The sequence below is a fragment of the Oryctolagus cuniculus genome, chromosome 10, assembly GCF_051225735.1.
Source record: "Oryctolagus cuniculus isolate XC-2025 breed Fujian yellow rabbit chromosome 10, ASM5122573v1, whole genome shotgun sequence".
NCBI lineage: Eukaryota > Metazoa > Chordata > Mammalia > Lagomorpha > Leporidae > Oryctolagus > Oryctolagus cuniculus.
Window position 1 is genome coordinate 64874118 of NC_142876.1, and position 27317 is coordinate 64901434.

Sequence of the window (27317 nt, forward strand, 5' to 3'; positions counted from 1 at the left end):
ATGGTGAGTGTCTCCTGTTTGATTAATCATTGATGAAGGCTTCCAGGGGAGTTGCAGCTGATGTTGTTTCTATGATGGAAACCTAAGTTGTTTGCATTTGAGGCTGTGCCTTCCTTTCAGAAGGTGTGAGGTCTAGTGAGAAATGGCCTCCTGATTCTAACATAGAAGCTGGTGCCCTTTGACCTGTCACTGCTGGGTTCCTCTGGCTTTTTCTGAAGCCACATAGTGTGACTCTGTTGGGACTTTGACACTGAACACTGGGAATGATGGAGCAGGCGCTATGTCTGTGAGGTCTGTACCCTTGATTTTCTGGCTAGAGGCCTTGATGTTGGAACATGTGATCTCTCAATAGGCAGACATCAAGCTGGTATAATCTGTTGTACAATGCAGTAGTCCCCTCTTATCCTGAGGGGTGTGTTCCACGACTCTCAGTGGATGCTTGAAATCACAGGTCTTATCCTTTATGCCCTACTGATAGCCAAGAAGGCTGTTAAGTGACTATGGGTCGGTAGCATATACAGCAGGCATACACTGGACAGGAGGCTGATTCAAATCTTGAGCAGTACAGATTGGGATGTTGTGAGCTCCCATCATGCAGTTCAGAACAGTGCCATTTTAGACTTGTGAGTCCTTTATTTCTGGAATTTTCCATTTGATCCATTTGATATTTCAAATCCTGATGGATTGCAGGCAACTGAGACCACAGTAAGCGAAACTGCAGGTAAAGGGAACTGAAGTAATTCATCCTGGTCTCAGTGACTTTGGCAGTTATTTTATGTCTTTCTGCCTCACCTACCTCTCCTGAAATCAAAGGGGTAATTATGACTTAAAAAGTAATTTAGACGTTAAGACATCACATTCTGAGTCATTAAGAGTGAGATGAACACTAAACAATAGTTGAACTCATTTGACCTAAAAGAATCTTGTGAAACAATTAATTTCCTGTTACAGACTAAATCTTCTGGACAATTGACAGTTCCCAGCTGAATTCTCACTTCATTTCAGGAAGCGGACCTTTGAGAGAACAAGAAACACACAGAATTGTAGAGACACTTAACAATATCCTGTGCGTCACCAGGCCACTTATTGTTGGAGATCTGTCTCTTTACTTTGGGTGGTCTTTTAATTTTTTTTTAAAGATTTACTTATTTATTTGAAAGGCAGAGTTATAGAGGGGTTGAGAGGGGAAGAGAGAGAGAGACAGACAGACAGACAGAGAGGTCTACTATCCACTGGTTCACTCCCCAAATGGTTGCAATGGCCAGAGCTGGGCCTATCTGAAACCAGAAGCCAGGAGATTCTTCTGGGTCTCCCATGTGGTTGCAGGGGCCCAAGTACTTGGGTCATCTTCCACTGTTTTCCTAGGCTTTTCCCACTATGCCAAGACACTGGCATAGTGTCTTTTTGATTTATCCCAAATGGGAACTTGGATGGGTGCTGTGATCTCTTTTTACATGGATGTGTAACACAAGTTAAATGGTTTTTCCAGGCCCTAGAGAAAAGCAGGGTCTCAGATTTCCATTGATTTCAGCAGATCTATGGCAAAGCTTGTCTAACGTGCAATTAGTGAAAATCAGGAGGCACATAGAACAGACATATCCCTTTTACTAATATTAAGTAAAATTTCTCCTTTAGTTGTCTTTCAGGAATTATAACATTAGCATCTAGTAACTATGTTGCAAATTTTTGCACCAATGGATATTTATGATATGTTGTGAGTTGCACTGAAGAAGCTGGTCATGTGCTGGGTTACCAAGGTCATCCCACTGATCAGTGGCTATTTCCAGGGCTGTGGATCATCTAAAACAGCAGTCTCCAGAGTGAACATACCTGTAGGTTGGAAAGATAATCCTTTAGGATGTGTAAAGTAAGTAGTGGAACTTTCCCCAAATGTGATAAACTTTCCCTAAGGAAAGAGGGATGGATATGCACAAAGAATCTCCTTAAGGCAGCTTCATAAAGGCACTGTTTGGAGAGTTAAAAAAATGGCAGCAACACAGATATGGAGTGATAGAGAATGGATTAAGTCATAGTATGTTCAAATAATAGAGTGCTATACATACACAGCCACTCATAACCAAGAATAATATGGGAAAGACATGAGATGATCACAGGTTGGAGATCTGGGAAAAAATTGTGTGTAGGATAATGCCAGTTTTATTTATTGAAAAATATATGGGAATGTATGGAATGCAGAACAAAATATTACAGTGTTACTGATAGATTATCCACCTTATGTTGAAAGTTAATTAAATTACTATGGAAAGATTAAACCTATCAGTATTTATTTTGAGAGGTATACATGCATGTGTGTGCGTGTGCATACACACACACACATACACAAACACAGAGTGTGCATACCTGAGCACTCCCATCTGCTGGTTAACTTTCCAAATGTTGGGGCCGGCTCCGTGGCGCAGTAGGTTAATCCTCTGCCTGTGGCGCCGGCATACCATATGGGTGCCGGTTCTAGTCCTGGCTGCCCCTCTTCCAATCCAGCTCTCTGCTGTGCCTGGGAAAGTAGTAGAGGTTGGCCAAGTCCTTGGGCCCCTGCACCCACATGGGAGATCGGGAGGAGGCTCCTGGCTCCTGGCTTCGCATCGGCGCAACTCCAGCCATTGCGGCCATCTGAGGAGTGAACCAATGGAAGGAAGACCTTTCTCTCTGTCTCTGCCTCTTACTTTCTGTAACTCTACCACTCTACCTTTCAAATAAATAAATAAATAAAAAATATAAAAAAAACTTCCCAAATGTCACCAATGGCTAAGCTGGGAACCAGGAACTCAGTCCAGGTGTCCCAGGAACCAAAAATTATTTGAGCTATTAACACTGCTTCCCAGGGTCTGCATTAGCAAGGAGCTGGATCTGGGAATTGAACCCAGGTACTCTGGAATGGGATTCCAGCATCTTAATCAGTGTCTTAACTGCTAGCTAGCCGCTGTCCCCTCCATGGGCACTGGATTCATTAAAGAGCCGTGATGATGGGCCAGTGCTGTGGCACAATGGGTTAAAGCCCCAGCCTGCAATGCCAGCATCCCATATGGGCACTAGTTCGACTTCCAGCTGCTCTTCTTCTGATCCAGGTCTCTGCCGTGGCCTGGGAAAGCAGTAGAAGATGGCCCAACTCCTTGGACCCCTGCACCTATGTGGGAGACCCGGAAGAAGCTCCTGGCTCTTGGCTTCAGATTAGCTCGGCTCTGGCTGTCGCGGTCATTTGGGGAGTGAACCAGTGGAATGGAAGACCTCTCTCTCTGGCTCTACCGCTCTCTGTAACTCTGTCTTTCAAATAAATAAAATAATTGTTAAAAAAAGAGCCATGGTGATTTTGTGAGCACAAACTGGCAGAGTAATGCTCCCTTCCCTCTCCTGGAAGCAGAAAAGTGCAAGAGGAATACTTCTAGGTGACGACAAATCTCCATTTTCCTTTGCTTTGAAATGTATAAATCACAAAATGTACAAATGTGTGGAGGTGCACTGCAGTGTGATTTTTGAAAACTGATTGCAGATTGTCTTCTAATCCTCATTTGGCTGGCATTGTTTCTTTGCTGGAGTGTTAATGGATTGGTTAATTTGTGAGCAGCGCTCCTAATTGTATTAAATCTCTACAACCTTATTAAGCATTTGTGCAGAATTAGATCTGAGAGCTTGGGGAAGCAGCGTGCCAATGGTCGGAGGGAAGATGGGAGAATGTTAGGCTAACAAGTGAGTCTGGGTGTGAAATAAAGCAACATAGAAAGAAAACTCCACTTCCACAGGCTCAGAATTTGTCTAACGTGCACCCTACAGCTCCCTGGCTGGAGTTCTCAACACCAGGGAAAAGAGAGAGAGACTGCAAGCCAGCCAGCAGTTTTTGTTTAGATCTTTTAGGATTTACTTTTACTTGGGGAAAAAGCAATGAGCAAGAATTAACAAAATCTCAGGAGTGCTAGATGTTTTTATTTTGTTTGTTTGTGTTTATATTTAGACACCAGGTTGCAGGTATTCTGTGCTTAAAGAAGGAGTGGGAAACGGTTTCAGAAAATGTACCTGGACCATGTCTGTTTTGAAAACCAAAGATAATAGCCTGGAGTATACTGATTCTTTTTTTTTTTTTTTTTTTTTTTTTATTTGAAAGGCAGACTTGGAGACACACACACACACACACACACACTGAGACATATGTTCCATCTACTGGTTCACTCCCCAAATGGCTGTAACACTAGGCCAAAGCCAGGATCCAGGAGCTTCTTCCAGTTCTCCCAGGTGGGTGCAGGGGCTCAAGCACCTGGGCCATTTACCTCTGCTTTCCCAAGCACGTTAGTAGAGACCTGGATCAGAAGAGGAACAGCCAGGACTTGAACCAGTGCCCAAATGGATGCTGTCACTGCAGGTGGTAACTTTATTAGCTATGCCACAATGCTGGTCCCGGAATATGCTGATTTTTAAAAACTGCTTGACAGCTGCTGTCTTCTGCAGGTAAAGGAGGTGAATTCAGTGGCTGTGAGAGGTGGAGGTGGGGAGAGTGGGTGAAGAGACAGTAGACTGGCCCTTGGGAGCTCTGCCTGTGTGACCCTTAGCTCATACATCTCTGTACCTTACACATTCCCATTCCTTTCCCCCCAGATTCTAAGCTGAATTACTCACATTATCACAATAGTACCAAAATGCCAAGTAGGATTTTTAGCAGTCTGTTGTTTGGCTTAAAGTTACTTATTCATGATGTATTTGAGCATTTTTGCAGACAGACAGACTGAAGAACCATGAAGGCTGAAAGCCAGTGCAAACCCAAAAGCACTCAGACTTTCTGCAGCTCCCACTCTACCTCCCAGAGAGTTCGTGTCCTTATTGTTTTATATTGCACGCTCCCAGAGGTTCAAGAGTTTCTCTGGAAAACAGAAAAATTAAGGCTATCATTACTTTTTGAAGCCTTACATAATTCATGTTTCTCCAGGGAACATGGGCGTGGAGGGTAAAAATAGGGCAAATAGAACAAAAGCCAAGGAGAGGAGGAGGTGATGTTGCCTTCTCGGTTCTCTGGGTGCCTCAAATCAAAATCCCTTCCACCCACCGGGACAGGAGATGGATTGGGATCCCCAGCAGTGTCCCCGGGTCCTTCCAGTCTCTGCCGTGTGGGGTCTGCTGTTTCTTCTGTCTTCGGTGCCTCTGCCCTCTGCCTGTTGTCCTGCGGGAGACAGCTCAGTGACCTGTCTCCTTGAGCATCTGTTCTCTTGCTCTGTGGTTCTTAGATTGATGTGCGCCTTGCGATCAGCAGGCTCCTAGATCCTGGGGAGTTAAAAGATTGGAATGTGTGTTATACAAAGGTGGGCAACATTGATGCAGAACGTCTGCTGGGGAATGGCAGCTGGCTTGAGAAGGCGGGCTGTTTGCTTTGGAGACCTCCTCTGAAAGGTTCAAGAAAGACTCAACAGAGACTGCCCATATTTACGAGAGGCAGAAAAGGAATATAGCTCCCCTCATAAGCTGGGTTTAAACATTTCCTAGACACGTGCAGTAGGTTCCTTCTGTTCCCTTCCGATTTTCTAGGCCGTTGTAACAATTGAAACCCATTCCACATTGTTTTCCAGACAGTTAAATATATAGGATGTATCTGTGAATACAACCGGTGGCAAGGAAAGCGTGGAGACCCACTGCTTCGTTGGTAATTGCTGGTGTGGGGCATGCTCTTACTATTCTTTTGTCCCCTTTAATTGGTTGAGTATTAATAAACTCATGGTTGGTTTCAAGGGCACAGCTAGTTTTTAATGGTCTTAGAGAAATTTCAGGAAGAAAGCTAAAGAATTAACATAATAAATAATTATTGCTTCCAGGGTTTTTTGTTGTTAAGATAATAAAATGGTAAAAAGCAAGCCACTTGAGCGTAAAGTAATTGCCCTGACAAGCACCACGCAGGCAGCATTCACAATAAAGTGGCCCGTCCCTCAGTGTCAGATAGATTTGCGTCCCACGTAAACGGTTCCTCACATTATGGAAATGTACTTTTCCTAGCCACAGAGTAGAATGAAACTCCAGGCTTCTAATTAATCGTGGCTGACGTTTGATTTCATACCCAAGTTCAAGGCAAGAGGTGGCGCGGCTCCCCCCCCACCCCCCACGTGCATGACCACAGGCAAATCTCTCCATTAATGTCAAATTGCATCTGTGCGTCTCCTGGTGGCTGCCACATGTCAGTCATTAATGCATTAGCAATCACTTATGTCCGCTTTCTACCCGCTGGTCCCGTGCCTGAGAAAATGCCGTTGCAAGAGTTTTCCTTTGCAAGCCTTTAACCTTGAACCCCTGGATTGATGACACAGAGAGCTTCCTCAGATGTAATGTTTTACAGAGTTTAACTTGGCTTTCCCTGCTCTGCCTGCTGTGAGTGGTGACAGCTGAGCGAGGAAGGCCACACACCCAGTTTTCACCTGTGGAGACCGAGCGTTGGAAAAACCCCATGTGGTTTAGCCAAGGTTTCATGGGAACTAAATGGCAGGGCTGGGATTTGAACCTAGAACTTCTTAGGTCAGGTGTAATATTCTTTCTCCTAAGTGGGTTCCAGTGTCCCTTAAGGATAGAATTAACCTTCTGTTGCTTTGTTCTTACACAAGTTAGGGAGGCAGTAGACATTTGTGATTGGCTAAGGAAAACATTTTAAAGTTACAGAAGAAAGAGAGGGAGTAGAGCCAGTTCTATTCAACATATCTGAAGCAGGTCATAAATAACTAAGGACTTGATGAATGGCAGGGTGAGAAGGAAAGGTGCATACGCGGTGAGGTACTGCTTCACGCTCCCCAGCAGCTGTGTGCAGAGGGAGGCGCAGAAGTCTTGGAGAGAGAAGTGGTTTCCCGGTGGTTGGCCCGTGGCAACGGTGCAATGGGAGGTATCCTCCTCATTAGCAGTTTCACTGTCCACATGGCAGCAGAATGTTTCTAGCTTTTTGTTTCTAGTCCGACCATCAGACTGAAGGAATTTATTGGACCAATTCGGTGAAGGCCCTTCTGTAGGAGGCAGAGTTGATGCAAAGCTGTGCTGATTTAGGCATGGGAATCAGCATATTTAACAGGATGAAGAACAGCTTGTTTCTTAGACGATTGTCCTGCGGGTCCACCTGTCTCGGTCAAGTTCAACAGCTGAGACACAGTGGTCGTCCTCTTGCTGTGTCTGGAGTTCTTGGGGCTTTCCTGCTAAGGATGCGATGAAAGTACCAGAATGCTCAATTCATTTTTTTTTAAGATTCATTTTATTTATTTGAAAGGCAAAGGGAAAGGGAGAAAAGAGATCTTCCATTCACTGGTCCACTCCCTAAATGCCACCCTGGACTGGGGCAGGCTAAAACAAGGAGCCAGGAACTCCATCTGGGTCTCCCATGTGGGTGGCAGGGACCCAAGCTCTTGGACATTTTCTGCTGCCTCCCAGGCTCCTTAGCAAAGAGTTGGATTGGAAGCAGAGCAGCAAGAACTCAGGTGGTGGCTTAACCCACTGTGCCACAATGCCAGCCCCTCAGTCTGTTCTTTGAATGACTGGTTCAATGACGGCTGCTGGGGCTTGATGCCAGGGACTTGTACAGTATACCATTGTAGACATCTAGGCACAGAGTAGCTAAGTTTAATTAAAAGCAATTAAATTAATTGTAAACTAGGCATCTACATGATGAAAATCTTTCACTGGAATTGACCAAGAGAATTATTTGGAAAAAGTAAATGGATGGAAAGAAATAATACAATAAAGTAGTGTTTACCCCCCAAATAAGAGAGATGGGTCACTTTTGAAAAATGGCAAGTGGGATTTTTATCAAGCAAATTTTATCTGTAATTTTTTGGCTTTTTTTTAACCTACTCAACTAAATAGTGGGGAAGTTTTCAAATGAAAATATAGAAAAGAAATACAATAAAATGTAGAGAAGGCTGGCACTGCGGCTCACTTGGCTAATCCTCTGCCTGCAGCACCAGCACCCCAGTTTCTAGTCCCGGTTGGGGTGCTGGATTCTGTCCCGGTTGCTCCTCTTCCAGGCCAGCTCTCTGCTGTGACCTGGGAGTGCAGTGGAGGATGGCCCAAGTACTTGGGCCATGCACCTGCATGGGAGACCCGGAGGAAGCACCTGGCTCCTGGCTCCTGGCTCCTGGCTCGCCGGCTGCAGCACACTGGCCATAGTGACCATTAGGGGAGTGAACCAATGGAAAGGAAGACCTTTCTCTCTCTCTCTCTCTCTCTCACTGTCTAACTCTGCCTGTCAACAAAAAAATGTAGAGAAAATGTGACTCTGAAATTATTTTCTTATAGTTGAGGATGCTTTGTTCATATCTGGGTCCCCAGGATCTTTAATCCTTTAAAATAAAACAGCCACATTTGACATTTCAGTACTTGAGCATTTGTTCTTCTACCAGTGGATGCTTAGTTTATAATTAATTGCTTTTAATTAAGCTTGGTCACTCTGTGCCTAGATTGTCTAGAATGGTGTGTTGTACCAGTTAGATGTTCATTTATTCAGTGAGTGAATGAGTTTCAAAAACTAAAGCTCTGGAGCCATTACTTTTATTCTGGAAAAAATCACTAGCAGAGATTTCATTATATGGACTGCCTTTTTAATTAAAACAAATATATATTTGAAAGGTAGAAGGGGAGAGAGGGAGGGGAAGGGAGGGAGTGATCCATCCCTTGCCCCACTGCTGCTTACTTCACCATTCACTGGTTCACTGCCCAAATGCCCACAGTGGATGGCTAGGGCTGGCCTAAGGCTGAAGCCAGGACCCAGGAACTCAATCCAGTTCTCCCACAGGGCTGTCAGGAACCCAATCCCTGAGCCATCATCTTGCCTCCCAAGGTCTACAATAGCAGGAAGCTGGATTCAGGACCTGGGGCTGGGAATTGGACCCACGCACTCTGTTTTGGGATGCAGGCATCTTATCTTCTAGGCTAACTGCCCACTCCCAGAATAACCTTTTAAAAAGGGTTTTGTGCATGTATTTTCAGTCCAAATCTTCCAGATATGATTTAGTAGAACACTTCTTTATATGTTTATTTCTTTACCAATGTTTCCTTTAACTGTTTTTTTTTTATCATTTTTTTCATAGAGAAAATTTGGGGTAAAGGAAAAACATAAAATCATCCCACTACTTATTGTCGTTAGTAGCAATTCTATTTCCTTTCAATTTTTGTGCATGTTTTAAAAAGTTAGATTCACATAATTCTGTACTTTTTTTAAACCTTAGTGTAATTTAGTTTTAAGTAATCAAGCTGTATTTTTTAAGTCCTTAGACGTGTAGGCAGACATTTGACACTGTGATTTTTTTTTTTATTTTTTTATTTTTTGACAGGCAGAGTGGACAGTGAGAGAGAGAGACAGAGAGAAAGGTCTTCCTTTGCCGTTGGTTCACCCTCCAATGGCCGCCGCTGCAGCCGGCGCACCGCGCTGATCCGATGGCAGGAGCCAGGATCCAGGTGCTTTTCCTGGTCTCCCATGGGGTGCAGGGCCCAAGCACCTGGGCCATCCTCCACTGCACTCCCTGGCCATAGCAGAGAGCTGGCCTGGAAGAGGGGCAACCGGGACAGAATCCGGCGCCCCAACCGGGACTAGAACCCGGTGTGCCGGCGCCGCAAGGTGGAGGATTAGCCTATTGAGCCACGGCGCCGGCTCCCGACACTGTGATTTTTTTTTCAAAGATTTGATTATTTGTTTAAAAGTGATATAGAGATAGAGAGAAAGGAGGGAGGGAGCGAGAGAGATATCTTCCATCTACTGGTTTACTCCCCCAAATGACTACAATGGCTGAAACTGGGCCAGCTGAAGCCAGGAGCTAGGGGATTATTCTGGGTCTCCCATTGGGTGCAGGGGCCCAAGAACTTGGGCCATCTTCAGCTGCTTTCCTAGGCCATTAGCAGGGAGCTGGATTGGAAGTAGAGCAGCTGGGACTCGAACTGGCACCCATATGGGATGCCAGCACTGCAAGCAGAGGCTTAATCCTCTATACCACAGTGCTGTCCCCTGAGACCGTGGCTTCTGTGGCTGCGTGATGCCCTTTACAGAGGCATTCATGGTTTTAGGCAGCTTTTCTTCTGGGCTGTGTGTTGCTTCCAAGCTGTGACTGCCAGCTTGTGCTGTGAGTAATGTGTTTCTTCATGCAGCCACGTTTTGCATATCCTTGATTATCTACTTAAGACAATTCATCATAAATGTGTTAGTGGATTTCTGAGAGTCCTACCAGAACTGTTGTACCCCACTTAAATCCACGTTCCTGAAACAGGCCAGAAATGCTTCTGTCTCTGCTGAATTGTTTGACCATGGACGATTTCTTTGATGATATGTTGAAAATAATTCTGATTCCTAAGGCTTCTTGGCCATTTGTATTTACTTATTGACTTGTCCTTTGATTTGTTTCTACTGCAGTCATCATCTTGTTTGTTTTGTAAAACTGGAGGATTCCCTTCTAAGTCTTAGCCCCTAGTTTGTGCATTTAGCTTTTAATTCATAGCATTTTCTTTTTTTAAAGATTTTATTTATTTGGGAGGTAGAGTTACAGACAGTGAGAGGGAGAGACAGAGAGAGAGGTCTTCCATCTGCTGGTTCACTCCCCAGATGGCCGCAACGGCTGGAGCTGTGCCGTTCTGAAGCCAGGAGCCTCGAGCCTCTTCTGGGTCTCTCCTGTGGGTGCAGGGGCCCAAGGACTTGGGCCATCTTCTGCTGCTTTCCCAGGCCATAACAGAGAGCTGGATTGGAAGAGGGGCAGCCAGGACTAGAACCCGCGCCCATATGGGATGCCGGCACCGCAGGCGGAGGATTAACCTATTGCGCCATGGCGCTGGCCGTGCTTCATAGCATTTTCATAACAGAGTAACTGTTGGGGGTGGGAGTGAAGCAGGGTGACTCACTGTTTTCTGGTCAGCAGTGAGGCCTGAGTCACTGATGGGGGGTGCAGAGTGGCGCTGGGAGGGCCCTTGCTCAGCTTCTCAGCCTTGGACGCAGGGCCTTTCTTCACCATCCTGTCACTGTTGTGACTGGAGGTGATTCTTTCCCCAAGTGGAAAATTATTGACTTACCGTATCAGTGTTGTTGCTCTTGTGCAAAGAAATTTTTGTATTGTAGTGGGAAAATGGAAGTAGAATGAAATTAGACACAATAGTAAGCCATTTTCCCAACCTGGGGTCCTCTTGTGTTTTTTTTTTTTTTTTATTTTTTATTTTTTTTTAAAGGTTTATTTATTTATTTGAGAGGCAGAATTACAGAGAGAAGGAGAGATGAAGAGATCTTACACCCATTCTTTCACTCCCCAGGTGGCCATAGTGGCTGGAGCTGGGCCAATCCAAAGCCAGGAGCCAAGAGGTTCGTCCTGGTCTCCTATGTAGGTGCAGGGGCTAAAGCACGCAGGCCATCCTCTACTGCTTTCCCAGGCACATTAACAGGGAGCTGGATCAGAATTGAAGCAGCTTGGACTTGAACTGGCACTGATATGGGATGCTGGCACCGCACTTGGATGCTTAACCTACTATGCCACAGTGCCAGCCCATCCACTTTTTTTTTTTTTTAAATAATTTTTTGCAGAGAAGTTCCTGTTCTTCTTCCATCTGCTTCACTAACTCCACTGAGCTGGTGAGGCAGGAAGAGGGTGAGAATCACTGAGTGGGTTTGGAGACCTTGGGCGAGTCTAGATAAGGTGTAACTTAAGCACCTTTAAAGCCTATGTTACACGTTTTGTGTAGAGGGCTAGTGTAGATATGTGTGAAAGCATCAGATTTTCAGTGGAGATTTCATAAATCACAGTATTTGAAAGAGATTGCAAATTTGTGAAGGCAATTAAAATGTCATAGGTGAAAGATTCTTGCCTAAATCTGTCCACATGTGAGTGGTGCAGCATCATGTGACAGAACTTTTATAAATAATTCCTGTTAACATGAACAGTAAAATGTTCCAGACCTGAAGCAGTGCACTTTAGAAATAGATTGTGTTTCCAACAATGGGATATTTTATTTTTCCAAAAATGGCCTATATAATATAGTCTTTTTGACATTAATGAGAGGCATTCTTTTAGATCAGATTCTTGAATAAAACAAAAATTTAAAATATTTATTATTGAAAGCTACAGTGACATTTTTGTCATTGAATCCAAATGTGTAGATCGGTTGGTATTTCTTGTTTTCGAGCTGAAAATTACCAAGAAAAGCTTTGGTTTCCCAAAGCTGAAAATGTTTATGGACAGTAGTCAATTATCTTCCAGTAACTGGTGTGGCTCAAAATTCTGATCCCTTGTTTATGTAACTGACCTAAGTGTGTGTGAGTGTGTTTGAAGTTACATGTTCTTTTGTAGGAATGAACACAACATGTGATTCTGGGGTTAAGATAATCATGTTTGGTATTCCCTCAACTCTGCTGATCATGGTTACACTTGTATATTGATCAGCTACTGTGTTCTCAGTTCAGTGCTTTGTCCTTTGCAAGGGGGAAGTACGGAAGTTCTTGGAGAGAATTTTCCAGAATTAAGCAACATTATCTTTAAAACAGTGCCAGAATGGTTTTAGAATAGCATGGTTTTAGAACAGGACTTCCAACCGTAGTTGAACTTGGCTGTATTGTTGGTGTCAGCACTTTCCTGGGAGAAGTGTTTTTTGCTTATTCAACTTTGCCTCATGTTAGATTTGTTTCTGCTCAACGTTGCTGTTATCTTTGTATTTTGTTGACTAACTCCCTGGTCTGAGTATTCAAAGTGTTTTTTTTTTTTTTTTAAAGCGGCATAGAGTAAGAAATCAACTGTGTTTCCCTTGGCCCAGTAGTGATTTAAGATGATTTATTGCCACCTAGCTTATTTCTAAAGGATATAAACTGTATTTCTTTCAAGGACCCTTGAATTGTCAGGACTCTGCAATTGTTAAAGTATTAGTAACAATTTTTAGACCAAATAAAGACATTCTGTCTAATTTTTGCCATTTCCAAACCACTGTGGCCTTCTTTGGCCTGAGTATTTCAATCAAATATTAAGACTTTCTTGGCTTCAATCAGATTAGGGAAGTTTAGCCCAGCCATTGCTGGGAAAAGGTAATTCTTTAGTCACTACTGAGGTTCTGTAAGTATTGTTAAGAGCTTTAAAAAAAAAACAGAAGAAGCTTTGAAGTCATACTTATATAAAATGAACTCATTGTGCTTTATGTTTTGATATAAAAAGTGAAATATTTTAAAATGGCTCACGGGCAATTTTCAGGCTTGAAATAATGATTAAAAAAAAGTTGGCTTACAACCCCTGGATGGTTAGTGTTTGTAATTAACAGCTGAACTGCTAAAGTTGGAGTGTAAATTGTACTGTGAGAATTCATGCAGGTTTAAACAGTCTCACCTGGTTCTTGACCTTGTGCAGTTAGAACTTTGAGAAAAAGTGTGACCTGCAAATCCCACTGTGTAATTGGGAGGCTGCCAATTACTGCACGTACCACTGCGGTACCATACAATTGCACGTACCACTGCTGCATCTGTTTCCCTACTGCCGCTCCCAGCTCCTGGGGCAGCTCTCGTCACTTCATTGTCTAGTTTACCTCCGTGAGAGCTCCCATTGGCTGCAGCAGAATTTCTCCAGCTTTTGGACTGAGACCATCAGCTGGGGGTGCTTGCTAACGTGCAGCACCACACTGAACACCTGGGATTCAGGAGGCTGGCGTGGGCCCCAGGAGAACCTGCAATGGAAAGAAGTCACTGGCGCGATGTCAGGCCCTCTGGAGAGAAAGCCAGGGCCTTCCCATGCTCCAAAGCTGCTCTTGGCCTCCACGCCCAGGCACACACAGAGCCTGGGACTCCCGCACTGTGTGTTTGCTGCTCCCCAAGCACACTTGACCTTTACCGTGTTCTCTCGCTCAGATCAGGGGTGAGGCCACCCTGCCTTCCTACTTGGACCTTCCACTCCTCTTTTGCTCTCCAGTCTCCTCTCAGCTCGTCACCATACTCGTCTCCCAAAGGGCCACCCTGCTCTGGTGCGAAGTCTGGCACTCTTGCCTGTTCTTGGAATGCCTTGCCCAAATCTCTTAGCTCTTTTCTTACTTCTTGCAGTGGCTAATGTCTGTAAGAAGGATTCTGGGGCCTGCCTCCTGGGTTTTAAGCCTTGTTCCTCCTGTTCTGATGAAGGGGAAGTTGCTTCACCTCTTAGGGCCTTGGATGTGTGGTGCACGAAGCTGGGACAGTGGCGACCAGCTCACAGCCTGGCACAGGACCAGGGAGCTGATAGAGCCGCAGTGCTTGGCACAGTGACTGTCACACAGCCTGGATGCAGCAAGGCCAGCCGCTGCCATCAGTGCAGTCTCTGTTGCTGGCATTTGCATCAGCATCCTACCGAGAACTCCCTGGTACTGAGAAAGTTGGAGGGTGGCAGTCTCGACCCTCACTTCCAAGTCCAGCAGGGCACATGCCACTCACTCCGCAGACCACTCACAAGCGTCGACTGGATTGAACTGACTTGACATGCAAACCTGTTTCCTGACTTTGGTGTCACGAGACCTCAGCAGTCAGTGACTGTGAAATCATCTCAAGTCCATGTCCTCATGACCACCCCCTGTGCGCTGTCTTCACCCGCTGCCCTCCGAACCTCCCATTGGACCCAGAGGACTCCCCTGCCTTGTTATTTCAGTGGTCTCGGCATGTATTCTCCACCCCTCCTCTGGGTCCTCACCAGTTTCGGAGAAGAGCAACACTTTGCTACTGCTGGCTGTGCCTGCCCTGTACCATTGCCCTCTGTACCAGACTGCCAGTTCCTGATTCACAGCAGGCTGTGGGCCCGAGGGGTGCCTTGGTGCCATTGCCTCTCCTGGCCTCCCTTGCCCTTGCTGCCGGGTATTGGAGGAAACAGCTTCATTTGCAAACAGCACTGCCGGAATCGCCGCAGACTCCCCTCCTGTGGAACACAGGACCTAAATCTCTATTTGGGGAAGACAGCAGTCCTTGTAACGGGCGAGGCCGCCTCTGCATCTGCACTCCCCCAGCCAGGCTCTCTATTGGTTGGAGACTTGTATTAGGGCTGCAGGAGTGGGGTTGGCCCAGTGGCTTTCCCAGAACAAAAGGAATGCTCTGGCCTGAGGGGGAAATGACCATCAGGAAGCTGGTTGGAATGTACAAATGACCATTGTTTTCCAGGCTGCACAGTTTATAAACAATTTCACGGGTCTTAGGTCCAGGTTCCAGCCAAGGTTTCCTCCCCTTCCCTGCTTCTGTGGAGATTTCTCTTCCCCCTTTTATTTCTTGCTCTACCAATCACTGCTTACCCCTCATTTGATAGTTTCCCAGGGCTGCAGAAACAAATCATCACAAACCTGCTGGCATAAAGCGATGGAGAGTTATTCTCACACTGTTGTGGAGGCTGAACTCCCTCCTGAGCTCGGGGAGCAGTGTGTTGTACACCCCTCTCCTGGCTTCCTGGGGCTGCCAGGATGCCTTGGGTCCCTGGCTTGTAGCTGCATCACTCCCCACTGTGCCTCCGTCTTACGTCTCCTCTCCTGGGTTTCTTTCCTTCTGAGGCTCTGTTCTTGGGATCCTTGTCATTGGGTTTAAGGCCGACCAGGATAACCCAGGATTCTCTGTGCATCTCAGCTCTATCTGAAATGACCCATCCCCAGAGCAGGTGCAGTGATTTACAGGTTCCCTCAGTTAACACTTGAGATCTTTTGGGGTGGCCGTCGCTCAGCCTATGTTGTGTAACAGCAACCTACATGATCTTATCTCACTTATGTCATACTGATTTCGTAAGCTATTCTGCATCTGCTAACCTTGCTGCCAGGAATGCTTCGATTTTGGGGGAGAGAGAGAATAGTGGACTCAGGAACAGTTATGATTTTTCGAGCCCTTAGGAGGTGTTGCATTCTGTGACATACAGCAGTTTGCACTGGCCTTGGAGAAGGGTGCCATGATGATCCCATTTACTGATGAGAGAACTGAGGCCTGGAGCATGTCAGTAGCTTGCTGGGGCTGCTGGGTTGGTGGATGTGAGTTGGCACTCAATCCTGGTAGTCACCCTCAGAGCCTGTGTTCTTAGACGTGTTCAGGACTGCACAGAGGAGGCTTTGGCTTAGGCCCGGGCTTGGTGTCCTGGTTTTTTTCCCACCTCTACCAACTTGACCTTTGGTGTAGCACAGTAAAAGGACGGAAGGGGAATTAATAGGGAGGGGAAAGCAGATGAATCAAAGGAAGGGGATTGAGAAGTTTTGGATAAAGATTTGGTTGGATTAGGTTGACATTTTGTTTTTACATATATATATAATATATATATATATATAGTACTTGAGCCGGCGCCGTGGCTCAATAGGCTAATCCTCCACCTTGCGGCGCCGGCACACCGGGTTCTAGTCCCGGTTGGGGCGCCGGATTCTGTCCCGGTTGCCCCTCTTCCAGGCCAGCTCTCTGCTATGGCCAGGGAGTGCAGTGGAGGATGGCCCAGGTGCTTGGGCCCTGCACCCCATGGGAGACCAGGAAAAGCACCTGGCTCCTGGCTCCTGCCAGGATCAGCGCGGTGCGCCGGCTGCAGCGGCGGCCATTGGAGGGTGAACCAACGGCAAAGGAAGACCTTTCTCTCTCTGTCTCTCTCTCTCACTGTCCACTCTGCCTGTCAAAAAAAAAAAAAAAAAAATGCTATATATAGTACTTTGAAGTGGGGAGACGAGAGTAAGAGAGTATGCATCCACTCCCCTGCTGTCTGCTGGTTTTTTCCCCTAAAGCCCAGAATAGCTGGGGCTGGACCAGGCTGAAGTCAGGAACTGGGAACTCAGTCTGAATCTGCCACGTAGGAGGCTGGGACCCGTGTACATGAGCCGTCAGCTGCTGCCTCCCTCGGTGTCCATTAGCAGGAAGCTGGAATTGAGAGGAGAGTTGGGACTTGAACCCAGGCACTCTGATGTGGGACACAGCTATCCCAAGGGGCATCTTAATCACTGTGCCAAACGCCTGCCCCAGGTTGAATTTAACACTGACGTTGGGTTATCTGAGAAATCTGACTGTGGCAATGCTTTTACAAAAAGCGCTATCTAAACTGTGAAACATTATACAAATATCAAATGATACTACTATTCAGTTACTGCCCATTTCCCCTTACATTGTAACCATGGTACTTTATAAATAAACTTTTTGGAATGAAAAAAAAAAAGCTCATTAATGCTCCAATGAACCTAAATATTTCAATACTTGACATTTTTCCATAACTGTGACAAAGATCTCCATTGCTTTAAGCCAGAAAGTTTGTGATAATTTGTTTGTTAGAGAAAGCTGTGAGAATGTGTAAGGACAATTTTGCTGGAACCACTTTTATAATCTTTGTTCACACTATCCTTTAAATTTATGGCAGAGCAGCAATTAGAGGTTTCCTTAGCTATAGAATGTACTTAGTTGAGATTCATCTCAAACCCCCAGGAAAGTCTCTTGAAATTCTGGGGCGCTGTGCTTTGAAGCATTTACGAAGCATGTTTGATTTTGGTGTTAAGTGAACAGTTGCGTAGGGGCCTGGCCTGTTAGCGTTTTGCTCTCTACCGTCAGCTCTTCCTGCTAACCTGGGCTGGGATCTGCAGGAATTGTGTGAAGCCAGACGTTGCCCACAAGGAGAGCTCTGTGGCTGGCCCTAAGTGACAGGGCCTCCCATTTCTCTCTGCCTCTCTGCTTTGCTGTCAATAGTATCTGAGGCCTGCTGATTCTCTCTTTTTCTCCAGCGTCATTTCTGTATGTGCCAGTAGGTAGCTTTGGCTTTAAAATAGACAAACTTCTTGCTTTCCTGGTTCAGAAGGAATGATTTAATCTTTTGAGGATCTTGCTGTGGACCACGCAGTAGCCTATGGAGGCTACTAAGCCTATACTTTACAATGGAGCATTGGCGTTGATTCTGTGCTGTGTGGCACTCTGGCTCTGCAGCACACAAGTGCTTGGGCCAAAACAGACTTCAGTGGGTTTTTAGATGTCACTTGCTGTCTTCATTTTGCAGTTACATCAGGGGCTGGTGTCTCCCCTGCTCCCCCATCCTTTATATAGGGGTGGTCAGCTGCCTTATAGACTTCTGATGCAAGCATAAGTACTTAAAAGCATTTTGAAAAAAAAAGGTTTACCTATTGGAGAGAGACAGAGAAAGCAAGTGACAAGCAAGAGAGAAAGAGAGAGTGAGAGCGAGAGATCCCATTGCTGGGCCAAATGCCCACAATGGCTGGGAACCAGGAACTTAGTCCAGGTCTCCCACATGGGTTGCAGGGACCCAACTACTGAGTCAGAATTGCTGCCTCCTATGATATGCATTAGAAAGAAATTGGAATTGGGAGATGGAGTTTGGAATCTAACCTAGACGCTCAGTATGAGATGCAGGCATCTCTTGCCTGTCCCCAATACATGCATTTATGAAATAATCTCATTACATCTGACTTGTTTTTTGTTTGCTTGTTATTCCCTCATACAAGAAAGGATTTTCAGTTGATGCTTTGATCGGTCCTGTTACCAGGAATTGAACCTGATCCATTTGTTCTTTTGGTATTTACTGAAATAGTCTTGTGCTATCTCTCTCTGGGAGACTGAAAAATAATCCAGGTAGCAAATGTGTTGTTCCAGTTCCTTTTATGCCGCGGAAGGCTTCATGCTAAATTTGGGATCTCAGGAGACAGATTTAGGATCCGGAGGGTTAAGAGTGAGGCACGGTGGCTACTTGGCCACATGCCAGATGCAGAAGGTCGGGCTGGGTGTTTGATGGGTTTGGACATAACTACTGCTTGGTTGTAAAACTACATCAAAAATTTGATTCATGTGGAAACTATGCTAAACTCCAGAAAATTGAGCCTCAATGGTGTGGGAAATCCCATGGAATCCCAGCATTAAGTGATAACACCTGGAAATACTCATTCATTTCAGATGAGTCTGAAGTGGGCCCTGTAGGGGATGCATGGAGAAATTTGCAAGTGGTGCTTGTTTCAGGAATGTTCAGTGCTGGTGCTGATGCCAAAGCTATGACTATGGGAGGAAAGCATGTATCAGGAAGAGAAAAGCAAGCAGATTTTAGAGTCAATTTTGCTGTTATCATCCTGTGAAATGCACAGTGGTGCCTGAAAGACGTCCAGAGGTGCCCTGGTGCACCTGGTGTCACTGTCACCTCTGTCCATGGAAATGCGGAGTGAGCACAGAAGCCAGCGTTGCTTCAGCCAGTGGGGACATGGCTGGTTCTTCTCATTTGGTTTTGTATGCAATGATAAAACAGTTCTGATACTCATATTTTTCAGTAGTCAGACACAGTAATTTTCAATTTACATCACATTAAACCTGTCATAGTCCCCCCAAATAGAGTTTAGGCTTTTCTCTTTTGGTGGTGACACTTTGGTACCATTCGAAGGTTGAAAAAAACTTCCCAAGTTACATGGCTGAATTTTTAATGTGAGCAACCAAGTCGGTGTTACACACTATAATATTAATAAATAGCCAGGCGCAGGAGGGCAGTGCTGTTGTAAAGTTGCAGGGATAAAGTCTTAGAAATTAGCTGTGTTTACCACTCTATCATTTCTTATTTTAGAAATCATCAATAACATCCCCCTTCCTCCACTCTTTGGTAACATGCTTCATGTCAATGGGTTTTAGGAAAGAAAAGACATTCTTGGTCATAGCACGCAGACATTGTTTTCCCTGTAGATATACAAGGAAGGCAAGGCACATAACAACTTGACTTTTCAACTCAGTTATTTTAAGGATTAATCCCTTGGTTGCTCTGCAGAGTTTCAGTTGTATGGAGTGGGTTGACATGACGCACGTACACCTCCCTCATGCCGTTGCTGTCCTGGATAATTTCCATTTTGTTGAGGGCCTGAACTGCAGGCTCTTACTGCAGCCTGAAGTTTGTAGTAATGGCTGGGTGGAGTCTCTGCTGTTGCCAGCCTGGCCCTAGTGGTCCAGCTCTCCAAGGCAACATCCCTTTTGCCTTCTTGGGTACAGACTGAGAGTTGGTATAGGAGGGTCCTGGCTCTCATCCTGAGACAAGGCTTTACAGACCAAATGGCACCAGTTTGGAACTGGTGCGGTGTTTTTGGAAGTGAGCATGAGCATGGTGTGAGAATTAGGAAGGCAGGAAGCTCTGTGAACACCCTTCTAAGTAGCTGTTCCGTCCATCTGCACTCTGCCCTGGGCAGAGTAGAGGAGAGGAAGGTGCCTGAATCGTTCCTGCCACTGAAGTTGGGGCTGGCAGCTCTGTAAGAGGGTGCTTAAGAAAGTTTGTGGAAAAGGGAATTGGAAGATAAGTTTATTTTGGTGCAAAAAATTTTGAAATCCAATACGGTTTTTTATTGCATGCATTTCCATGAACTTTTGAAAGAGCCCTCCTACCTGCTGTCCACCCTCCTTCTGGATAGAATACAGACCATGTTGAAAATCCTGGGGGATCTTGTGGCCTGCGCTGGGTGTTTGGGGGCAGTCTCTTCGAGCTAATGGTTGAAAGCTGGAGAATCAAGAGATTGCCGCTCCTAGATCCCTGAACACCAATGAGTTGAGGGACCCTTTGGATCTGCACAGTTCCAGAAAGAGGAGATGTCTCACTGGGTTGCCCCTGGGGCCGCTGCTCTGGGAGAAGTAACTTTCATTCAGTACTGTGTGTGTGCCAGGCCCTTGGGCACTGTTGCAGGTGTTACTTCATTAAACATTCACACTTGCTCTGAAAGGGAGATACCCTTTATCACCCTTTTAACAGTGCAGAAACTGAGATTTGGAGCTGCATGGAATGGAATGGAATGGAGGCATTTGCAAAGGATTTACTACAGGAAGTCTCCCTGCAGCCACTTGATGTTTCCTTTCTGTGCTCATAGCGTGTGGACAACACTGTTCATGACGTCGGGGAGGGGAGGACCATTGATGTGCTCAGTGGTGCTTTGTGTATCTCCTCTGTGTGTGTGTGTGTGGGGGGGGCAACTTTGTCCCAGTGTACACCAGAGCTTGTAGTCAGGAGCCAGATCTCTGGCTTTGAATCCTTTAAAAAATTATTTTTTTTTAAAGAATTACTTATCTATTTGAAAGGAAGAGCAAAAGAGAGAGAGGGAGGCACACAGAGAAAGAGATCTTCAGTCCTCTGGCTCACTCCCCAGATGGCTGCAGAAACCTGGTCTGGGCTAGGACAAAGCCATGAGCCAGGAACTCCATCCAAATCTCCCACATGAATGGCAGGGGCCCTAAAGCTGGGACCATCCTCTGCTGGCTTGCCAGGTGCATTAGCCTGGAAGCTAGATTGGAAGTGGAACAACCAGAACTCAAACCAGCGCTCTACTATGGGATGCTGGGGTCCCAAGTGGCAGCTTAACCTGCTGTGACACAATGCTGGCCCCTAGCTTCAAATCTTGATTGCATGACTTTTGATATGATCTTGGATAAATTTCTTAACCTCTCTGTGCCTCACAAATAGTGATATTTGTGAAATACCAGCAATTCAATACAATTCTGATCCATGACTTTCAAAGGAAGGGTTCTCTGTGCCAGCTTGGTCTGGAAGAGGACAGTGCTGGGGCCTTGTCTGTGACATACTCTGGGCTGTTCAGTTTCATGTTGCGGCTGCCTGCTGGGTGTTAAGATGTCAGGTTTCCTAAAATAAGAACCCTGGAGGCTGTAGGTAAGTGTGCTCTGCCTTCCACAGAGCCCTAATCATCCTCTCCACATGTATCAAAGCCCCCACACTGCACATGATTACTTTCAGTCCCACTGTCTGATATTTGATCCCCAGTGATGTGGAGTTAGGGGCTGGGGGAAGCAACTCAGGGATAGGGTATTGTGGTCCAGCCTTACCAGCTGCCTGTGTGATGGCCTTTTAGGGGCATAGGATCCTCCTGCTCTCTCCCACCTGTTGCAGTAGTGAGTGAAAACTTAAATCCACATATGGTTTTTTATTGCGTGCATTTCCATGAACTTTTGAAAGAGCCCTCCTACCTGCCCTACCTCCAGTCTGTAGTTAGAGAAGACACTGGAAAGGCAAGGGCTCCTTGGAGTAGCGTCACGTTGACTGATCAATCAAAGGAACATGCAACCTGTTTTTCCTCAAGTTCTTTTTTAGAGACCACAGGTTGGAAATACTATGAGAATATTGAGATGCTGGGGAAAGGAGGGTGTGGGTAGTCTGGGGGGTACAAAGGATAATGTTTCCTGGTTGAAATTCTGTTTTGGGCAAATATGCCTTTGCACACTCCTGATACTACAGTGATTTAAAGTGAGCTTGTCCTGGCCAGGGAAGGCTTTGACTAACGTTTTACATCCCATTCTTAGGAATAATTCTCCAAGTTCCAAGGGAAAGATAGTCCTGCTACTGCGTGAGATTGCATTAAGAAATTACCGTATTAATTATCTGATTGTTTTTCCCTTGAAGCTCTACATTAATCTCTGGAATTCATGTCAATGAGCTTCTGAAGAGTCTCTGAAATGAGACTGGGAAGCACCTGGCTCTCTTTCAGCCCCGAGAAGTTGAGTGCAGTTGCTGTGTGGGTGTCTGTAGGGTACAGATTTCTTTTGGATTGTCATTTAACCCCTTGATCCTAGGGATAGAAGGAGTGATTTTTTTCCCCATGAGGAGGCTATTTCCATTATTGGGTCTTCCATTCTTGAGCCATGCTGACTGGGGCTGAGCTGGAGCAACCCCGTAAACCTGTCCTCATGTGTCTTGAAGGGAGGTGAAGAACTGAAGTCACAGGAGGACTGTCTGCTCCCAAATAGCCTAGAGAACTTTAGAAGAATTCTCTGGGGCACAGGGGCTGAGCAAAGAGTAGCCTCTCCCAGTTAGATGCACAAACCAGAAACATCTGGAAAGCTGCAAGTGTAGATCAGTCCCTGAGCTCCCCATGAGGTCAGATCATCAGAGAGGCCAGAGAGAGGCAGATGTCAGGGGTAGCAGTGTGGGATGGCCTTCATAATTCTCGTTGTCTTCCCCAGAGTATGTGTATGCTATTATTAAATGATTACGCATACTTGTTCAGTTCTTCCTAGTGTATACTTTCTAGCTAATGTCACTGAAAGCTAAAAATACTTCTGTGGTCCTTAATGAACGTGCCTGAGGTTTTTCTGCCCAGCCCTCTTTCTTTCTTCTGAGATCTTGATCTTCTAGCACCGTGGTGAATCTTGCCTTCATGTTCGTTCTGTGCGCTGGTGGGTTTAAGTGAGGAGATGGAGTTCTCAGTTCAGTTACCAGCCATGGGTTTCGCAGCGATGGCAGCATGGCTGGTCCTTTCCGCAGAGCGTATTTGTGGGGAGCAGCCCTGGATGATTGCTTACACCTGCTGCCGCTGGCTGCCTGGTATCTTGGGGTGTCATGTCTTCTTTCAGAGAATCCTGGATTCTTGTCCATAGAATGTGGGCATGGGATAGCAGTGGATTACAGAAACTGTTCCTTCCTTTTTTTTTTTTTTTTTTTAAGGGAAGCTCTATTCTCAAGCAATTTTATATGGAAATTTGCTTGAGGAAACGTATTACGTGAAATTGACAACCATTCCACCTAATCCCCTCCTCACTGCTGATGGTGCTCCTCCACCACCTCACCAAACAACACCTTCAGCGGTAGAAAAAGCACAATTTCTGATCTGCTGGAATTAGAGGGTCCCTGAACCCTGCCAGCTCTTAGATTTGTGGTTACTGCTCTGACATGGTCATTAGCCTTAAGCTAGGAAGAATACAAGGGAACAACAAACAGTTCATGGAGAAAGGAATTAAAAGGTAAATTTATTTTGCTACAAAAGTTTTGAAATCCATGCATATGAGGGCTCTTTGCTAAGTTCATGGAAAATGCGTATCATAAAAAAGCTGCATGGATTCTAACATTTCTTTGCATCAAAATACATTTTGCCTTTTAATTCCACTTTTCCAGGAGCTTGTTGAAATGCCCTTATATTTCCACAGAGGTGAAAAGGTAGTTCCAGTGGGTATGCAATTGTTTAGGGAGACCTGGCCTCACCAAATGGCAAGAATTTTGCTAATGAAGGCTACTAAGGAGGGATGCTTTGCCTGTTGTGAAAAGGTATCACTGCAATTTTGTTTCCCTGGGGAGGATCTAGGCAAATTACCTATTGCACTATTACACTGGTATTGGAAGTCGGGAGGCGTTTTTTATAATAGTGGTAATTATATTTATTACAAACATCAACATAGGGACCTGTCCCATAGAGGAGGACAGGATAAACATAAGACAGATGCTATCAAGAGCTTTGACAACCTGATGAGGGAAGTGGTCATTTTAGGGAGGGTATTATAGAGACTCCAGGAACTAGAAAACCTCCTATGCTAACCTTGATGAGAGCAAACTGACAGGAACAGCTTCTTTGAGAAATTGCTGGGTTTTGCACAGGAGTTATGAATGAGGTTTTACAACTAAACTTTCTAGGATTATTCTCAGTCAATGCAGCTTTATGTAATTTTTAACCATTTTAATCTGGGATTCTTTTTATTTATTTATTTATTTAAGAAATTTTTTTTTTGACAGGCAGAGTTAGTGAGAGAGGGAAACAGAGAAAGGTCTTCCTTCCATTGGTTCACTTCCCTAATGGCCACTACGGCCGGCGCGCTGCGCCGATCCGAATCCAGGAGCCAGGTGCCTCCTCCTGATCTCCCATGCGGGTGCAGGGCCCAAGCACTTGGGCCATCCTCCACCGCACTCCTGGGCCACAGCAGAGAGCTGGACTGGAAGGGGAGCAACCGGGACAGAACCGGCGCCCCAACCGGGACAAGAACCCCGGGGTGCTGCCGCTGCAGGCAGAGGATTAGCCTAGTGAGCCGCAGCGCCGGCCAACCTTTGATTATTTTTTGTCTCAGTCACTTTTGTTTCATACAGTAGGATACTACTGACAGTTGTTGACCTATTTACCTTGTATCTGCAAAAATACTGAAAATACTCTGAGAGTAGAGATCATGTTCTCAGGCAGGTATTAATCAGCAAATAAATGGTTGATTCCAGTGCAATAAATAGGTGACCCTGTTTGATTAATTGCCTGGGATCAACAGATAAATATTGTTAGCTCCAATCAGTCTAACTCATCATTTTTTTAAGTTGAATCAGGTAGATAAATTGTCATGTTGCTTAGATGGAAACCACCCTGTTGAATGGCAATCTGACTTTTCTCTGGCAACATATAAAGCTTTATTTGGGATGCAAGATAGTTATTGGGAAAAAGAAGATGATTTGTTAATGATTTAGTAGGAGATTTTCAGTCTGGTTCATTTAGGCAATGGGGCTTGTGGGTGGTGAATATATCCTAGATAGGAAAATGCCTCCATCCTTCCTAGCATGGGTAAGAAGCAGAACCAGACCATGTGTGTTAAATAGAATCCAAGTCAGCCTACCAGTTGTACAAATACTGTAAGTGTTATTGTGGAAATCTGTGTATACTGCCAGCTCAGCACAGACACAAAGGCCAAACTATTACTATTACCATGGTAATAAAGCACACACAGGGCGATGTGCCTGTGGTGTGTGGAATATGGAAGGCAGTAGTCAGAGCACTTCTGCAGTACCCGCTTCAGAAACAGGAAAAGATGCTGCAAGTTTTGTGTGATCAGAGATCATTTAGAAGCTAAGGAACTTAGGGAATATTGAAGAATCCAGGAGTGTTTGTGTTGGAGGTAATTAGAGGCTCTTAGAAGCTTAGATGTAGGGAGTGAGTGATAGTGAGCGTGAGAAGAGCTGCTTGCAATGTTCTCTTTAGAGAAAATCGGATCACCTATTGGCAACCGATTCAATTAATCATCAGCCCCAACCAAATCATCTGGATGGATTTTCTTGCCTTCTCCTGGCTAATTTGAAACACTAGTCCAGTATACCTCTCAGTTTTCATTAAGAAATTGCCAGCTGCTGTTGACAAGCAAATAATGAGTTTGACACGAGATCAATGTGCCATCTGACTTTAGCACTGATATGGCTTCTTAAAGCGTGAGCTTAAGGAATTGTTTTTAAATCCAAGGAACTTATAAATAAACTTTCTTCTGACTGTTTTTACAAATTGCATCAGATTTTCAAGAGAGGCGAGTAGTTTTTTACTGTTTTGGGGGTGAGACTGTAGTTGACAGTTTAACTCTGACCTTATTGACCATTCCTTGCCAACACATGATACAATTGTAACATTTAACAAGTGACTTCTGTCTCTGTTTTAAAATTTTTTTAAAGATTTATTTATTTATTTGAAAGTCAGAGTTACACAGAGAGAGGAGAGGCAGAGAGAGAGAGAGGGGTCTTCCATCAGATGGTTCACTCCCCAGTTGGTCACAATGGCTGGAGCTGGACCAATCTGAAACCAGGAGCCAGGAGCTTCCTCCGGTGCAGGGGCCCAAGCACTTGGGCCATCCTCCACTGCTTTCCCAGGCCATAGCAGAGAGCTGGATCGAAAGTGGAGCAGCTGGGACTAGAGCTGTCGCCCATATAGGATGCCGGTGCTTCAGGCCAGGGCATTAACCCGCTGTACCACAGCAAGGGGTAAACACTGAGAATTTTCAGAAAGGTTATCTTCAGAATCCTTTGTTGCCTAACCTTGATAAATTTTCAATTTGGGTAGCTGATTGGATTTTGCTAAAAACAAGGCAAAACCCTCATCATTTAAATACAGTTACTTTTAATTATAATTTTAATGTAGCAATAGTCAAAATTCGGGAACTATAATAGGGAAGAACTTATTCATGTAAATTGCTTCTTACTAATAAGCACTGTCATCACTTGTGACTTTCCATACCGGGATTTTTTTAGGAACTTGTTTTTTCCCTGTCCTTTGTTCTTCAGGTTTATTTGTTCTTCGTGCGACTGTCAGATATCCAGGGGCAGAATGTGGAGTGCGGAGTTGGATACCTACTTCTGTGGGTTATCCGTGGTGGACCCTCACAGGAGGGTGGTAGTTCAGGCCAGGAGTGGGTACAGGTATCGGGAGAGCCCTTTCAGTCTTCAGTGTTGGGGGATGAACATGCAAACAACACGGAATCCCCAGGGATCCCTGGGAGCTCTCTCCCAGGAGAATGTTCCCCTTGGTGGTGGATGTTCTGGAAGACTGTGTATGCTAGGCCTGTGTTCTTTAGGAATTTATGCAGGAATAGAATAATCCTGACTTGTAAGACTTCTCACTGTATGTGTAAAACGTTGCCTCTCTCAGACTGGCTCTGGGTTTATTTTCTGCCAACCCTTTGAGCTGTACGAGCTGACTGGCATGTGATGGGGGCATGGGCTGGTGCCACTGTGAGATCAGGGGTAGAAGAGAGGCTGTTGGGGTGGGAGCTGGAGAGCTGGTGGAGAGGAGAGAGCAGGAGTGGGGAAGGCTGGAGAAAGTGCAGACCATCCTCGGAAGAGCCCCGGGAGGGAAGCAGAGTTCTGGAAAGGGATCCCCTCATCTTCCTCGAGTACTTTCCCAGAGGGCTCTGACCCCTCCCCTCCTACAGAGTAGAG

General features: G+C 45.4%; 1 protein-coding gene across 11 annotated transcripts in view; it reads left to right on the forward strand.

Moving 5' to 3' along the window:
* The window catches only part of PTPRM (protein tyrosine phosphatase receptor type M), an 884286-nt gene that overhangs the window by 25904 nt on the left and 831065 nt on the right, over positions 1–27317 (forward strand). The window lies entirely within an intron of this gene.